General features: G+C 32.9%; 2 long non-coding RNA genes across 2 annotated transcripts; both read left to right on the forward strand.

The window, feature by feature from the left end:
* Nucleotides 1-955: 955 nt before the first annotated feature.
* Nucleotides 956-1875, forward strand: LOC132910154 (uncharacterized). The gene is made up of 3 exons (XR_009658699.1): nt 956-1183; nt 1353-1559; nt 1667-1875. It is a non-coding gene; the product is annotated as an uncharacterized LOC132910154 (long non-coding RNA).
* Nucleotides 1876-1886: 11 nt separating this feature from the next.
* Nucleotides 1887-2782, forward strand: LOC132910155 (uncharacterized). The gene is made up of 3 exons (XR_009658700.1): nt 1887-2056; nt 2184-2353; nt 2433-2782. It is a non-coding gene; the product is annotated as an uncharacterized LOC132910155 (long non-coding RNA).
* The last annotated feature ends 12994 nt before the right edge of the window (nt 2783-15776 follow it).

Genomic DNA, 15776 nt, shown 5'->3' on the forward strand with positions numbered 1-15776 from the left:
AATATAAATAAATATATATATATACATGAGAGATAGAGCATAAAATAAAAAAAAAATGGAATAGCCTCGGGTGGCAATATTTGCTTGTCCGAGGAAAAGTATGAAGCTATGTGATCCACTACTACTAGTAGCTTTTAGCTGTAAAGACTTATACTTTATTTTGTAAATTTTGTTTATACAATGTTTGATCGTTCACGCATAATACTATTGTATGTGAAAATAAGTTAATAAATCATTAACATGTGAAGTTATATAACTGTGAAATGTCTACTATTCTGCCTTCTCGTCATTACGTAATCATATAATGCATATAATTAATACTGAAACTTTTACAATTTTTAAACTGTTGTGTAATATTATTTGATGCTATATAATATATAAATAAGAGGTATAGTTACATTTTCTTTTGTACGAAATAATTACAACGGATGATACATAATTCCTGTACGACATATTCTTGTCACATTTTTCAAATTCTTTTCATATTAATTTTAGTAAATGGTATGTATACGAGGTACAGTAAATGTCGGTAAAAAAATTCTTTGCACCATTACATACGCCTCTTGAAATAGCATAATTTTGTTCTCTATTAGAAGTTTTTCCATATGAAATAAATAAATAAAGCAATATAAATGAATCAAATATTTCCATATCCTGTTCCCGCGCGTCTTCTCCTGTTTATGCGCGTTCCCACCAGTTTCGATCATTCAGATAAGTGAACGAGATTTTATTGAGATCTTCTTGTTACTTCGATCGCTTATATTTTAAACTTAATCCGTTTGCTGTGTGGAACTGATTCTTCTACGTTACATTTTAATCTGAATATAGATCGATTGGGATAAACTATATCCTTAATAAATGAAATCGTGTTCTTTAAAATACTCGTGATTCTACACTTTGCCGTCTCAGCTGCGCTGTAGTCTTTCTCCGTGCTGAACCGATAACATCGCATGCGATACGAAACTGATATGGGGGTTAACTGAGCTCCAAAACGTGGGATACGAAAAAGAATTAAATGTCATATCTATGTAGCATTCTCAACTCCATAGTGGCAGCACTGGCAACAGAAGTTGCATGCATGGAAGACAGTTTACGGAGATAGCACGTTGTTGGACGTATACGGATGGCAGCAAGAATTGGAATCGTAAACATGATTTGTTTTGTAGCAGAAATGATATCAACGGTGAGTATTCATTAATACATTTTCTATCTTTCGATGCAAATAGACTAAAGATTACCCCTATCACATATATTGTATTGATTCAACTAGAATTATGTGAAATTATAAATAATTTTGATATTATTCTTTTAAACGATACAGTGATTAACATAATATAATTGTTACGCTGTAGGGAATTGACAGTAAGTCATGTATGAACCACATTGATTCAACTGTGAAAGACATAATGTACAATCATGCATATGAAGAATTATTTGCACTCGACGTTGGTCCAGAAAATCTATTTAAATGGCAACAAGGTGCTGTAAAAAAATATACTTTTTGGATATGTTGAGAAAGCTCATATAAGCGAGTTCCAATGTAAAAATTAAAGAAGTAAGTTTGTCAGTTATGATATGTAATATAATAAATAAGAGCATATAGGAAATCTTAAAAGTAGTCATGCACTGCGATGCGACTATAGGTTTTCCTAAATGTATTTTATAGAGAATGAAACTAAGGGCTGACAAAAGGAAATGTCACAGAAATGATGATATTGCTTTAAAGGATTTTTGGATTCATTTTGTACATGTGTGAATAGAAAACCAATTGTCAGACCAACTGAAGAGGAAACTGCAGAATTAGAAGTAATACTATGCAAAAGAAGCAGAAAAGGAAATCCATTCAAGAGAGCACTGTATTACATAACTTTTAAATATGTATATCATTTTCCTATGTACCACAGCATATTGAGGTACATTTACCCCAACAGATGTTTCATATCAGAAGTACAAATTTATATTTGGGAGAGACATATAGAGGATATTTCACGGATTAGGTGGTTCCTACATACTATGCATTTATTGCTTTTTAGTAGCATAAACCATAATGGTGAAGGTATGTATGCATATTTAAATTCTTTTAACATATAATAAATTCAAATAATATGTATCATACCTTGTTGTTTGCAGAATTTTATAAATGTCAGTTTTCATAGATAATAAATTACTTATATCTTTTACAGGGGGATATCTGTTCGGGTAAAATAACATACCAGCAGTTCTACCTTCTTTTAATCGAAAGTGGCTAGCATGCATATATATAGATAATAAAATTGTTACATTGTAAGAAGATATTTACGGGCAACGTAGCTTCTGCTTATGCGTGCAGTTTGGATGTTCCTCCTGACATGAGGTAGAAAAATTTTCACTAATTTTTATGAAGTTGCGTCTGGTATAGCATAACTTAGTGTCTTTATACTAATTTTCTTTAGGTATGGGCTTGGAAAACAACAAAATCGTGTAAAAAATGAAATTCACATGTTGGTGTTTGTACCAATATATTATACATCCTTGTGAAACTTAAAAAATACTAACATCCGGATGGGACGGGCACCTAAAACGTTGAAATTAAGTATATATGAAAACTAAGTATTTAATCAACGGAGGTTTTAGTATTTCTTTGATGTAATACATATTGTATATATTGCTTTTATGAATATACGATTGTATTTTGTAACACATTAAATGCAAAAATAGGAGGACAGATTTAAGCTTCTTTTTGAGAAAACATTCTCTTTTTACCATCTTGTAAATTTGTATACGAAGAATTTGGCAATAAAGTAATATTTTCATAAAATCAGTATGTATTTAATTCAATCCATCTCTTATTAATATTTAAGTACAAATAGTTCGTATAAATTCATTACTAAATAAAACATAAAATATAAATTGAAATTAAATTGAAATGAAATATTGAATAATACGAGTAGGTAGATTTCATTTACCTGGCTTAAAATTCTATGCAATGTTAGAGCGTATTAACAGTATTGATTATTACAAACATATATTACGTACGATCACATAAATCTGTATTCATGTGTAAGCAATTTTTTAATAGCACACCGTAAAGTACATTTTGCGTGTAAGTACCACTGAATTCTGAAGTCGATGTGTTCGAAAAAATAAATATTTTCCAAGAAGTTTGTTAGTCGAAATATCTTTGCATAGAAGTCGGTGTTTTTTATGCAAATTAACAGACTACAGGCAGGTTCATGGCTACGAAAAGGATTGTAATTTTAATACTTTGTTCGGCGGAATCATTTAATTTGACACTGCATAAATGACGCCGATGCTAAATGCAAACGCAGCTTTCGGAAGTTTGGCTCTTGAATTACCTTTCATTTCGCTTTTGCTCCTCTTGCACTTTGAATGAGGTTCAATGGTACGCTAGGGGCCGAGCAATCCCTGGCCAGTTAATCCAGAAAATTCCACCCGTTATAGTAGAAATCACAAGGATGTCTGCGATTGCGTCAAATCCCTTCGTTTTTCCAATATTTTTCATAATTTTACGATTTTTTATTACTTGTGTGTAAAGACTTCTTTTTTAAATAAAAATTTTTATAATAATAATAATTCCTAAGTATGCAACTAAAAATCGATATTATTATAAAATTGAATTTTATTTTTCATGTTTGCATAAGCTTTTCCTATAGAAGTTTGTAAAGGAACGTTACAATTTGTTCAAATTTTGAAACTTTCACGGTATATCATTCTTACATGATTATTCATCAAAAATGTTATTGTACACTTTTCTATCGTTATTTTATTTTTCTTTCGTAATAATATTATTTTAATCGAGAAACATTATTTACCTAAAATTCTGAACTAATCCATATGAAATAAAGGAGAAGTTATTTCCTAAAAAGTTTGATATTTAATCTAATATTGTGCTAAAATAAGTGGTCTCTGAGCGTTTATGAACACAATATAAATCCGTTGTACACAGCACCGAAACAGATTAAATGTTTTCGGGTCCTCGAGATTAAAAGTAATTTCTGCAAAAAGCTAATAAAATACCACACCAATTTTCGGAATAATTTCGACATGTTCTTTGCGTTTTTTGGTTTTCGCGTGACAGTTCGTTTCCTTTTTACTATGGTGCTTCAAAATGAAAATTGAAACCGCGAACAATTAATTCGTAAAATTGTACGGAAGTTGAATACACGGTCATGATACACTGTTTCGTAAAAGTTTTGGATTCGAGAAAAGCTAATCACGCGCCAGTGAAAAGTAACACATTGTTCTCTATAAAAACAAATTCATTGATATGGGAAACGTCGGCGAATTACATGAGAATTGTAAACAAACGTCATCAAATTTCAAAATGTCACGATCGATCCGTCAAGAAAACAAAGATTCGAAAACGCGCTCCGGAATAAAATTGTCGGGTAATTAATACGGAAAATTTTGTCGACGGTTGATACGATTGTGCATGTCACGTTTTCAAAGGGCTCGACTGTTTCAAAGCTTTCGACTTACGCAACGTCGACGTAATATATTTTCGAATAAAGCTCGGCATCTGCGAACGCAGACGTTCTACAAATACACACGGTGCTCCATCGAATCAAACGACGGAGAAAGCTAATTAAAGGTTCATATTTTTAAACGTCGATATTTCAACGAACTCGCTGGGAAGGGAGTGTTGAATTTCGACATGTATTTTATATGTATGTTTTGGAGAAAAATCTCAAATATTTTCATGGAAGCGATACCCTCAATAGAGCTGAAAAATTAGTTTATTATTATACAGATCAGATAAATTTGAAGAAAGGTATGTAATTATTTTCATATGTATGTACATTTCTATATTGTATGTACATTCATATAAAAATAGTTAAAAGTTAACCGTGAAAACTTAGAAAGTAAAAATGCATTTAAAAGACAATTATAAAATGTTATTGTCATAACGAAGAAGTAATATTATGATATTATTTCTGCTAAATATAATGAAGGAATCTGAAAAACTAAAACAAATGTTTTATCGTTTCTTTGAAAATTAAATTTATCACATTAAATTTATTGTACAATATTAGACAAGTTAATCAAGTTCGTATATGTTTTCCAAAATTGCATATAAGTAAAAGTATAATACAGTATTATAATCTTTTGCTATCATTGCATTGTATTAGTTATTAATTAATAACGACACAAAAATCATGTTATTTTGTCAAAATTTTATTCTGTCATATAAATAAACAAATAAATAAAAACAAATCGCACACAACATAGGCAACATTTTTATTTTAGAAAACTAATGGTACGTACAAAAATGGTATGAAATTCCTGAAATTGGATTTATTTGTAATTGCTAACGAAAAAAGAGGAATTCAATCGAAATGGTGCATAAGCACTTTTAGATGTTGCGTAAAGTGAACTCAACTTTTAGGGGCAGTTCGTCTTCGGGTTGCGGCAAACCGTTTCCTTATCCGTACTTTTAGCTTATGTTGCTTGAATGGACGAAACGATAGAGTAGACTGAGCAGCTCCCTGCTTTTGATTTGGAGAATTCCGCTTGAAAGCATTGAAATCGCAATCGAGCAGACATGAAAGAAAATACATTCTTTGACGTTTGCATACCGACAGTAAATTTAATATTCTTTCCTTTTAAGTCACTAAACACCGATTATAATTTGGTATTTAATAAAAACAGACAACTAATGAAAGCATCAAAGTTGCCAGATTAATTCCCAGATTTCAAATTGTAATTACAAAGCAAGAAACTGCAATCCCTTTTATAATCCCTTGCTCTTGCAAACAAACCTCTGCCCATACAGAATCTTTTTCATTCAAAATTTATAATCCTGTTGCACTCCACGAATTTTTATATCTCAACATCACTTTTGCTTCAATGATCAAAAGGACATTTAATATTTTTAAAAAAATTGCGTACCAAACCATTCTGCTCGCATTTAAGAAATTTGTTAACAATGAGAAAAATAAGTTTCTATCCAAAAACGCAGCACGGTTAATAACGATAAGCGACAGACGGAATTTTTGCTAAAATACGAAAGAAAAATACAACATCAGATGATGCGGGTAATGAACCTCCTGTCGTATGGAGTGCACTCGATAAGCTGTTCACTGGCGGAAGCTGCGCCACGCTGGATCGCTTAACCGCTAGTCCGTCCGGCAGCGGATCATGCCGATATGATTACCGAATTATGCGAAGCTCGTTGCGCGCGACCGCGTTTGTCGAGCCACAGGGTACATAACCAATATTTAACGCCTATTAGTGCCAAAGAGAATTTATCTTACGGCGCCACGGGGGTCACACTTGAACGAAAGGGTACGAGGCCAGACTACGCCTGCTACCGGCCGAACAGAGGGTGCACACGAGGGTGAACTGGCGTGAGGGGTGTAACGCGTGCAAGCCGGTAGTCGCAGAAATTACGCGACAGCGTATCTGCTATTGATTTACTGGTAGCAGGTGCATACAGACCGAGTGAATCCTCGTTGGCCATATTATCAGGATAGATAGGTCGCTCATCAACTATATCTTTACAGTTATCGCGCGTCTGCCGCTAGTTGTCCAAGGATTTAATCCGTTAAACGGGAAAAAGTCTCGCGAGAAAGTTCCCGTTAATCTGGTTGGAAAGGTTAATGGACGTGGTGGAAAAGAATTTGAAGAAACGACCATCGGGTCTCCGTATGGTGGGTCAAAGTGATTTTGGTGTTTGTAACGTTACTACTTTGTACTTAATTAAGAATGAAGTTGCTGGCTGGAATGGCGTGTAAAATTTTACGATTCTGTGTGTGGGGATTTAGGTGAATAATTTTATTTTGTGCGCCGTGGAAGCATTTTATATACATAAAGATAGGATATAAATAAAATGTGAGTGATCGATCACGATCAAGTGATTTTATATAGAAATATGGCAAGTATAAAGAAAACGTATAACTTTCAACTTAAACGAAGGCCGTGAAGTAAATTTTACATTTAAGACTGCATTTACAGATTTATTTGATCCGATAAAATTTATGTAACGGTTATAGCAAAAGAAACCATTAACAATATATAAATCTATAACAAGTTTATGCTTTAATACAAATTATAGTTATATTATATATTATATTAATATAAATTTGAAAGAAATGATTATCGCAATTGCATTTAAAATACGTATGCATACTACGCCAATAAAATTATTAAATTTCTTATCACAATTTGAAAACTGAAACGTTATAATGTTAAATACATAAAATTTAATTGGCAGAGAAATACAATAATAATATATACATAGGGACCCGTTATGTGCTCAATATTATTGAAATTAGAACTTCACTTATCACAAAAGGGTGCTGGTATTTAATATTGCGAATAATCAAACATTAATTATCATTGGTTTCAGTTGTTATGACTGACTTTACCAGTTGCATCAGGTTCACTAACATGATACAACAATCATCATAATTGCGATCATTGTTCTCAAGTGACACAATTTGTCTTCCCTGTCTAAACGTTGTCATTGCTTTACAATAACCAATTCACCAACGCCGACACATTGTCGAGTTGTAACCGAAACAGAACACAACTGAAGATCGTCATAAATCATGTTACGCATCGTGGATTGTGACAAATGTTGAATGAATCATAATTGTCTAGTTTGATATGCTGGTTATCAAGAACTATCGAAAATAGATAATCGAACTTTAATTGATAATTTGACTGTAGACCAAACATTTAAAACAGAAAAACCACTCGAAGAAAACTAACAATATTATACTGATGTATCACATCAAAGTGATATTGGACGATAGAACAAAATATGAGGTGAAATATGAATTAAAATGGAATAAAATTGGTAGAAAATCAATTCAATTAATTAAATTCGTTATAACTTTCCTTCCAATTGTGAGAAACGTTTAACATCACATTAATAGTAGGCCACATAATCATATTCCTTATATTTGTAGATAATATTTATATATAATACATATAATATCATAATATTAATATTTAATATTTATAGATGTACAAATAATATTTATAGGTAATAATTCAACATTAAATACATAATAAGCAAGTACGACAATAAATATACGCAACAATTTATATATGTAAAATAATTCATTTAACTTCAAAAACATTTCAATAGATGTTAAATATTAAATTCCATATTTTGCGTAAATTTCTTCTAATTACGGTAATTATTTTTCTGATTTATTATACATATTTTTACTAAATATATTCGTTACATATCTGCTGAAATAAATTTCCGATTTATCGTAAAAGATATTAATCTATAACGTCGAATCGTTAAAGCTTATAATCGAATAAATTTGTTACACCTGAACCGTGCCTTTTTATATTACAGCGTCGTTAACAAATCGCCGGCTGAAATTGAACTTTTAATTATATTCCGATGATTGGAGCGTGCAAATAGCCGACTGATTTCTTTTATTCGTCCTCACTTACTGTCTAGCTGGCCGGCGAATATTAATAACACTGGATTCACGAATCGCTCAAGCCGCAGAAATTTCAGACGGCGAGACATCATCCCGTGAAATATAATCTTTAACGGTTCTAATTAATTTCTTTTGCCCGCGAGCTCATACTACCCTCGTTTTCCACCTTATTTTCTTTTGCCACAGCAATTATACAAACTTTGGATTTCCATTGGAACGACGTTTCGCTTCATCCCCTACCCAGCCGATTTGGCAACAATCGCAAGCTAAGCGGATTATTTAAGGACTTTCCGTAGTGCATACCATGCTGAAAACCTTCGCAGTCACTATTCACCAACGCGTCCACGCCGGTTCTGGTTTTCTACGAGAAAAGGCAGCCGCACACGGAACCCAGTACTTTTAGTGAACTTCCAGATAAATCGCATTTCGCCGAATCGAGAGGAAGAGCAAAATAAAACGCCGCTTTTATCGGCATTTTAATTGCGCGCTGGCGTCGTTGTTACGTAGCTTAAATTGCTTAAGATCTGTGATTAGTCGCTGGTGACTTCTCTCTTCTTTCCCTCTGTTACACGACTTATTTCATGACCTGTAATCCATGCTTATCATGTTTGCATTTGTATTGCAATAAAGAGAAACACTGTATAAATAACAATAAGCAATTATTCATGTTAATTACATAAAGATATTATACATATATTTATGATTTTATTAGTTTCTATTTGCTTTTAGACTTTTTTACGTACTGGTATTATGTAAGTATTATTATTATGTGTGTGCTTTCTTAAGCGAGTATCCATCGATATGCACACAGTTAATAAATTATTGATAACAATATTTTATGGTATTATTTCCTTATAAAAGAAACAGATTATTTAGTAAAAAATATACTAAATTTAACTAAAGTATGTCCATGTCTAAAATATATAAAACTCATGGAAAATAGATGACATCGTCATGATGGGATAGCTTAGTTTTATAACCGAACACAGATCATAAATATGAATATTGCTGCAACAATGAACCTAAAAAGACCCATAAAAAAAATAATATGGTAATGGCGTAGTATAGTAATAGCGTAAAGATTATACTCATATTCCCATGTGCATTCGCATACTCGCGTTTAGGAAGCTTGAGAATAACTGTGTCCCACCCTCGTCTGACCGTTTGTTATCGCTTTTCGGTTCGATAGGAACGCACCAGCGGCATTTACTTTATCGAGATCACCCTACGGTTATCCTACTCTTGCGCGGCAAGATCTGCGTATCCATTCATTCGCAGTTCTGTTCGACTTTATCTTAGTTCTGTCTCGCATAATGGCAGTGGTTTTACCCTATATTTAAACGCTGGTTTTTCTATAGCGTTGGACGAGACGAACAATATTCGTAAAAAGAGGATAATTAGTAAGTAAAACATAGCAACGAAGATGCAACGAATCGGTCAACAAAAGCTACGAAGATAGAGTGACACTAAAGACAAGTAATTGACCTATCGAGTGAAAAGTTCGCCTGGAAAAGCAATGGCGGCACGAGAAATGCTTAAAAACGGTAGCACGAATAATGTAGCAGCTCTTTCTCCATTGCGAATTTCCTAGGCATTTCTTTTTCGTCCCTCCCTTGAGAACCTGGTTGATAACGTAACGAAGAAGGAAGCGTCAGCGCCACGGCATACGTCGTCTGGAGTGGAAAAACTGATTTATTGCTTCGTAGCGTCGCAACGCCTCCCAGCACAGGAAAGAAGTAAAATAACTCGACTTCCGCGACGCACGTGAAAATTCGGCGACAGTGTCTCGCTTGGATTCACAGAGTGACTTTCTTTTTCTAAAATGCCGCTCGTATACGGGAGAAAAATTGCAAGATTTGCCATTCCGAGGCTATATTAACGTACGACGATTGAATTTCTATAATTCGGCTTCTTACAGAAAACGTCTCAATTTTATTTCGCCAGGAAACCATCCAATTTTCGAGCTTACTCGTTTGAAACGCCATAAGTAACACGATGGTATTAGATTGTTTCACAGCTTTGACGTAAAGTTTCATGTAAGCAATTTTGCCCGCGTTTCCCTTTTTGCTGCGTTTACCCGTCCTGGTTTAACAGTGCAACGCAGAATGGCTTTGTAATTTTTATATACATAACTAAAGTTCTAAGCGCACGATAAGTAATGTTTTGCTCACTTTGGGCGAATAGAAAACGATTTTGAAAAGCGTTTTCGGAAATAAAAAAGCGTATACAGCTTGAACAAATACGTGTGAATTCTCATCGAATTTAAATAAATATTCATGCATTATTTTAAACTTATAGTATGAATGAAAAAATTGATAGAACGAGATAAAAGCGACATACCTATTTTATTAGTACGTACTGTTATGTAAAGATAAAAATGATATTAAATGTAAGGTACAATGAAATTCTATAAAGCATTTTTACCTTGTCATCGCGTCTTTGTCAAGAAGTTTCATTACAATTTTGTAGTGTATCATTCTCTTGTACAAATTCTGTACAATGCAAACGCTCATTAAAGCCAGTACTTCTTGTAGCAGAAAATTGAAACTTGTTCTTCTATTTTATAGTCTATACGACATTCTATGTAAAGGCACTGTACCTTTTAATTTATGGCTAACTTCACAAAAGCCTTATGAAAAATTTAAGACAGTTAATTGAGAGAATATTAAAACGCTATATAGATATATAGTATAATTTTAATGTTGGAAGTGTTTAATCTTTAAACCTGTACGTAAAATGTAAATTGTATCATATACAATATATATACATATATATATATATATATATATATGTATATATATTGTATAATATATATGCATATAAACATATGTATAAATATGCATAATATATGAATGCGTAAATATGAATACGTGAAAGCTGTTCACGAGATCCTAAGTTTAATTATGCTCCAAAGAAATTCGCTTTAATTAAAAAGTGTACGGCAAAATGTACACAGGTGTCTGCTTCCCTACGTGTCGTGTTCTGTTAAACACGCTTTAATTATGCTTTAAATGCAAAGAAAGAACACATCGCACATTAACAACAGCGATGCCTAGACGTATTTTAACTTTATAAGGAATAAATACTTTAGCAGCTTTCGCCTTTAGAATGTTTATTTTATAACGACTTAAAAATATTAGTAAGCTGAGATTTCAGATTACGAAGTTGAAAATTAATAAACCTACACCGTATAATTAGTATTCACTCGTTATGATCTTATTAAAGTACCTTATCGTATAAATGAATGGACAAAAATGAAATTTTTAACAATTGAGAAACTTTCTGGAATAAAGATACCATAAAATAATGTCGTGAATGGGATAAGTTATATTGGAAGTTTTAGTCCTTGTTCTTTAATATTCACTATGTTACGACCGATAATTATAATGGTTCTTCAAGAATTTTGTTCTTTTTACGTCTATAAAATAAATAAGTATCTCATAAAAGATAATTCAAATTTTTTACTGAAAAATTCAGATTCCTACAGATACCATACCTACAAATTTTCTTTTTGGTAATTTTTTCGATTAATATACTTTTATTAAAACACATAATCTTTATTTTTAATATCGGAAACTTTTTGCTTTTACCCCACTTCGGTTTGCTTTAGTTCATGAGAAAATAATATCAAGAGGCCATAAATCTACTTGGTTAACGGTGAAACGTGCCCTAAAGCCCTTCAAATTTAAATGTTAAGTATAATGGGTATGTCTCCGCTGCTTTAATCCAAGCCCTATATGAGAATCTTCCATTTACCGAGTTTTATTCCCTCCTCGAATCTCGAATATTAAATATTCTATTTATCATAGCATTTCTGTAAAAAGCAACGTAGTTTCACATTACACAAAGAATTTTATTTTACTTTGAACGTTTATTTAAATAAATAAACGTTTACTCATTTAAAGTCTTTCTTAAGTAACAAGGTAGGAACGATTGTAAATACGATACTAGTTCTAACTCATTTTTAGAATTTCTAGAAACTTTTAAATTAACAACTTCTTTCTTTCAAGAAAATATTATTGTAACAATTCTGTACAAATTTTTACATAAGGATTGTTATTTTTATTTATTATTTCTCGAATAACCTAAAATATATATGAAATGAATATAAGAAAACTGATACAAAAGTATATTTGTCAACTACTGAGAATTACTCGAATTTTTATATCAAAAATCATCATGCAATCTGTTTTGTAACCAATATTTAAATAAATATAATATAATTTATAATATAATTTGAAGAAATAAAAAATATATTAAATAAATGTTTAGATCCTTCACGTTAATTTATACATAAAGGAGAAATTTAAAGTTTAAAACACCGAAGCTCGCCCAATTTAATGTTTCCAATCGATTAAAATTATTTCTTATCAGTTTCATTAAATCTTTATGAAATGATACATCTTGCATTTTTAGGAACTCGTTTTTCAATTGTTATCGTAGATGCATGTACCTGTCATTGGGAGCATATTTTACAATACTTATCAAACGTGTTTAACTGTTTTATCAAGAGTGCCAAAGGTATGAACAGGTTGGCACTTCTGGCCGGAATCAACGTTCCCAATTCGTGTTATTGATTTATACCGAACTATCTCGTTTTCCCATGCAGGCTGTCCGCCCCTCAATATCTCGTTGCTTCTGAACGTTTGGGGACAAGATATGTCGGCAAAAGTATACTACCCTAATGCATGAACTCTAACCCCTGCGATCTTGCTCATACCACCGGAACATTCGTCTTGTCAAACGAACGGAAGTACACTATTTTTCTCGTGACGGAAGTACACTCAGATGGTGGCGTATGGATGAGTTAGGTAATCTTTTGCGCTTAATAAGTCGATCAGCTTGAAGGGTGATGTGAATTTTGCGCTTCGAGATCTTCGTGTACTTACAAAAAGATAAGAAAAACTTTGGAAGTATCTTCCATCGAAGTTTGAACTCGAGAGATAAATGAGAAACAGTTTTAAAGTGGAAACATTTGGAAACTGATATCTTTTACATTCGTCTTAAAAAATAAAATAATGATGCGTCCGTACGCCAATTATTTATTTCTTATTAAGTAAAACGCACGGCAGTTGTATTTAATCTTATATTTTATTATTTCATTGTGGCGATTTATTGAAATGAATATGTAGAAATAGTTTAAGTGTAAAAGCAGATGGTACAAGGGATAAGAAGTCTACTTTTATTGTGATTTTCACGCATTATTAAAAATATATTTACTTTATACTAGCAACAGAATTCGTATTTAGAGTAGAATAGAATGGAAATAATGCTCGATATTATAGAAATTTTATAATGCGTATTATATATATTGGTATTTATTATACAACGTATTATTAATTATATATCGGTAATTTTATGAATTTGACTATGCTCAGAGAAATATATTCTCTTAGAACAGTAAAGCAATTCTAAACTGTTGTAATATTACGTATAGTAACTTTAACAGCGAATTCAGACAAATAGAATGTTCAGAAAGTATGTCAGTTTAACTGAGACAGCTGTGAAGAAAAATGAAGCGTTTTCTGTACACGACATTACGTTTTAATCTTACTGATATCTTTTCTCTAAATTCCACTTTCTTTCTGAAAAAGTTGGGATGAAGTAGAATTTTTCAGTCATGTTATCATAAAATAGGACATGACAAAATGTTCCTCATTTCTAAGAGAGAAATTTATCAAATATGCTGCGCCAGACATCCAACATAAAGAAAAATCTAATTGATCAATATTTTATTGTGAAACTATGATTTATTACTCTTATAACACATTTTTTCAAATATTCATCCGTAATATATTTTCATTTATTACATTATTATATTTGTTACAACAAGATGTTTTACGAAAGAGGCACAAAAAGAAAAGGAAACGTAAAAACGAGAAGTGATGAACAAAGACCCTTAAAAGATAAGTAATACGAAGAAACGATCGTTTTGAAAAATAGAATTATATATAAGTACCAGATTATATTGTAGAACGATAAACAGATATATAATAATTTATATATGCACATAATGATATAGTGTCTCAGAAGAAATGTGTATTACCAACGTGGTAAACAATTTCTAATAGATGGCTGAAAACCAATTTTCTACGTTCACAAGATCGCCTAATAAAGCACATAATGCTTCCTAACTCGTATTTACTTAATTAACAATGTAACATTATTAAACCATATGACAAGAACTTATATATTCAAATGAAATGACGTAATCCGTGGCATAACGAACTAACAATTTTGTCGTCCACTAATTCGCTGGTGCAAAATAATGCAGTTTAGCTTTAATTATCGTAATCCCAGGGTGAAACGAAGCATCAAATACGCGGATGGTTGACGTTGCCGCGGCGAATATTTCAGCATCGGATTCGCGCGAAAATGCCGAACGCTCTTCGCTCCTAACTCGAGGCTTCGAGTGTTATTGGTGAAACGTCAAGCGCAGGGAAGAGGAAAACGTTTGCTCGGGGCCCTGTAATTAGGATGGTTTCGTGAAAAGCCTTTATGAAGAGCCGAAGGGATGGTTACACGTGGCCCCGTAACAAGACGTTCATTCATAACCCGTTTTTAGACGTAATGGGCTATTTAAGGCCACTTAAAGTCATTTACGATAAAAAAAAGGACGTCGCGTCGTCGTTCACGAACTTCAGCTACCTTTCAACGTGCGCACGCTCACGCCGGGGACTTCGATGAGAAGAGACACGAACGAGAAGAAAGCGGAACGAGGCAATGCAACAGCAAACGAAAAGAAAAAGAAAAAAAAAAGAAAGAAGGAGAAAGCGACTGGTGTCAAGAAACGGAGCTCTAGTGTGATTGTACGGGCGAGAGAAAGGGGCGCAACTAGACACATAACAGGGGAAAAACGGCGTTGTCGAGACAAAGAGCATATAGCCGAGAGCATGGTTCTTTATTTGACGCTTTTAGAAGAACGATGGGATTAAAGATCCGTGCCACTTGTTAAGAAAGGACGCTTTTAAGGGCTCGAGCCGTCGAGTTTGATCAAAAGCCAAGGGTCCATGTAAACTGTCCGACGAAACACGTGTCCCTTCCTTCCGTTTGTCCGGAGGGAATGAGCTGAGCCGGCCTCTCTTGATTTTATCAATAGCGTGCAGTGAAGCATTGTCGAGAAATTCCTTTCGCGAACTGGTTGCGCTCGGATTTTGCATGAAATATCACTCGAGTTGAAGGTAATTACAACAAAAAGAAAAAGGAATAAACGGGGAAAAATGGGAAAAAGGAATAGTTCGTATTCGCGAGGCAATTGAAGGTTAATCGTTCGAATGGACGTCGATTGTCGACGTCGTCGACGATGTGAAATTAGCTGGACGCGAACGAATACGATTTTTTGAACGGGTAGCTTTCACGAAAATCCAATAA

Source organism: Bombus pascuorum, chromosome 8 (genome assembly GCF_905332965.1).
Source record: "Bombus pascuorum chromosome 8, iyBomPasc1.1, whole genome shotgun sequence".
NCBI classification, from domain to species: Eukaryota; Metazoa; Arthropoda; class Insecta; order Hymenoptera; family Apidae; genus Bombus; species Bombus pascuorum.